This window comes from Budorcas taxicolor, chromosome 7, assembly GCF_023091745.1.
Source record: "Budorcas taxicolor isolate Tak-1 chromosome 7, Takin1.1, whole genome shotgun sequence".
NCBI lineage: Eukaryota > Metazoa > Chordata > Mammalia > Artiodactyla > Bovidae > Budorcas > Budorcas taxicolor.
In genome coordinates this window covers 93,247,083-93,249,857 of record NC_068916.1, presented here as the reverse complement: position 1 = coordinate 93,249,857, position 2,775 = coordinate 93,247,083, and positions in this window count along the sequence as shown.

Here is a 2,775-nt window from a genome sequence, read left to right as displayed (position 1 = left end):
TACTAATTTTTAGTACCTCATCAAGGACATTATTAAGTGAACCTACTGTTATTTTTTACTCTGTGATGGTGAAAAATTTGACTATAGTGTTGACCCTCTAGAAATGCCTATATTATAATCCCTGCTGCTGCTGCTGCTAAGTCGCTTCAGTCGTGTGCGACCCTGTGCAACCCCATAGACAGCAGCCCACCAGGCTTTCCCGTCCCTCGGATTCTCCAGGCAAGAACAGTGGAGTGGGTTGCCATTTCCTTCTCCAATGCATGAAAGTAAAAAGTGAAAGTGAAGTCGCTCAGTCATGTCTAACTCTTAGCTACCCCATGGACTGCAGCCCACCAGGCTCCTCCGTCCATGGATTTTCCAGGCAAGAGTACTGGAGTGGAGTGCCATTGCCTTCTCCGATTATAATCCCTAGAACTTGTGAATAGCAGAGGGGACTTTAAGTTGCTGATCAGTTTACTTTAAAATAGCAAGATTATCAAATCAGTAGCAAATGGGTACAGTGTAATCACAACTGTTCTCAAAAGTGAAAGAACAGCAAAAGTGAAAGTCCTAGTCACTTCAGTCGTGTCTGACTCTTTGCAACCCATGGACTGTAGCCCACCAGACTCCTCTGTCCATAGGATTCTCCTGGCAAGAATACTGGAGTGGGTGGCCATTCCCTTCTCTAGGGAATCTTCCCAATCCAGGGGTTGAACCTCGGTCTCTTGCATTGCAGGCGAATTCTTTACTGTCTGAGCAACCAGGGAAGCCCTAAAAGAAGGAGGTGAAGAGTGATTCCAAGTGATGAAATATGAAAAGTACTCACATATCTACTAGAAAATGGGGAAAGTGGGCCACCAGCCGAGGAATGAGAGCAGCCTTTAGAAGCTAAGAAAATGCAAGGAAACGGGAGTCGTCAGAGCCCCAAGAAAGGAATGCAGCTTTGCTGACCATATGGTTTTAGTCTAGTGATAAACTCAAATGGTCTTTAACCTGGAAAAGTTGTAAGAAAGTAACTTTGTGGGGTTTTAAAACAATAAATTTGTGACAACTTACTACAGTAGCAACAGAAAATGAGTACAACTAATACAACTTGGGGATTATAATTTGTGTTTAGGCATGCTTGCTTTTGCATTTAGTACAAATGTCAACATAGTGAAATGGTTTATAATGTCTTATTACTATGAAAATAGTTTTTGTCTTGTAAACCCTCTGGAAGAATATTGGGCCCCACCAGGGATCTGTATACCATGCTTCAGTTCAGTTCAGTTCAGTTGAGTCACTCAGTCGTGTCCGACTCTGCAACCCCATGAATCGCAGCACACCAGGCCTCCCTCTCCATCACCAACTCCTGGAGTTCACTCAGACTCATGTCCATCGAGTCCGTGATGCCATCCAGCCATCTCATCCTCTGTTGTCCCCTTCTCCTCCTGCCCCCAGTCCCTCCCAGCATCAGAGTCTTTTCCAATGAGTCAACTCTTTGCATGAGGTGGCCAAGCTACTGGAGTTTCAGCTTTAGCATCATTCCTTCCACAGAACACCCAGGGCTGATCTCCTTCAGAATAGACTGGTTGGATCTCCATGCAGTCCAAGGGACTCTCAAGAGTCTTCTCCAACACCACAGTTCAAAAGCATCAATGCTTAGTAATCTCTTATTTAACGTTTTCTCTTGTACTTTCTGTGTATCAACTGCTGTGCTAGGTACTTTGTTGTTGCTTAGTTGCTCAGTTGTGTCCAACTCTGCAACCCAATGGACTGTAACCCACCATGCTACCTCTGTCCATGGGATTCTCCAGGCATTGAAGACTGGAGTCGGTTGCCATTTCCTCCTCTGAAGGATCTTCCTGACCTAGAGACTGAACCTGTGTCTCCTTCGTCTCCTGCATGGCAGGCAGATTCTTTATTGCTGAGACACTTGGGAAGCCCAGGCTGGGTGCTAGGACTCAAAAATAAAGAAAGCACAGTCTCTGTCTTGAGACGATTCTAGTTGAGTGGTTGAGTTGTTGTTTAGTCTAAGTCATGTCCAACTCCTTTGCAACCCATGGATTGTTGCCCTCCAGACTTCTCTGTCTGTGGGATTTACCAGGCAAGAATACTGGAGCAGGTTGCCATTTCCTTCTCCAGGGGATCTTCCTAACACAGGGATCAAATCTGCATCACCTGCATTGGCAGGCAGATTCTTTACCACTGTGCCACCAGGGAAGCCCCCAGTGGTTGAGAGAGGTAAAGAAATCAATGACTGCAGATAGCACAGAATGACAGCTGCCCTACAACTGATATACTCAAGTGAGGAAAAGAGACCTAATTCTAGTCTTCAGATGCCTCTGTCTAGTGAGAGAGATCACAAAAGTAATTGCAAAATGCAAGGGAAAATACCCCATTGAGAAGGGTGGAGGAGGGACCTTTACAATCTCATTGGCAGTATATGATGGTTTCAGTTTTTCCACGTTCTCTCCAACTCATGTTAACTGTCTGTCTTGATTTTAGCTGTTCTACTGAGCTACGAAGTGTTACCTCTTGTGGTCCCAATTTATGTTTATCTAATAATTAATGATGCTTCAGTTCAGTTCAGTTCAGTTGCTCAGTTGTGTCCGACTCTTTGCGACCCCATGAATCGCAGCACACCAGGCCTCCCTCTCCATCACCAACTCCTGGAGTTCACTCAGACTCATGTCCATCGAGTCCGTGATGCCATCCAGCCATCTCATCCTCTGTCGTCCCCTTCTCCTGCCCCAAATCCCTCCAGCATCAAAGTCTTTTCCAATGAGTCAACTCTTCACATGAGGTGGCCAAAGT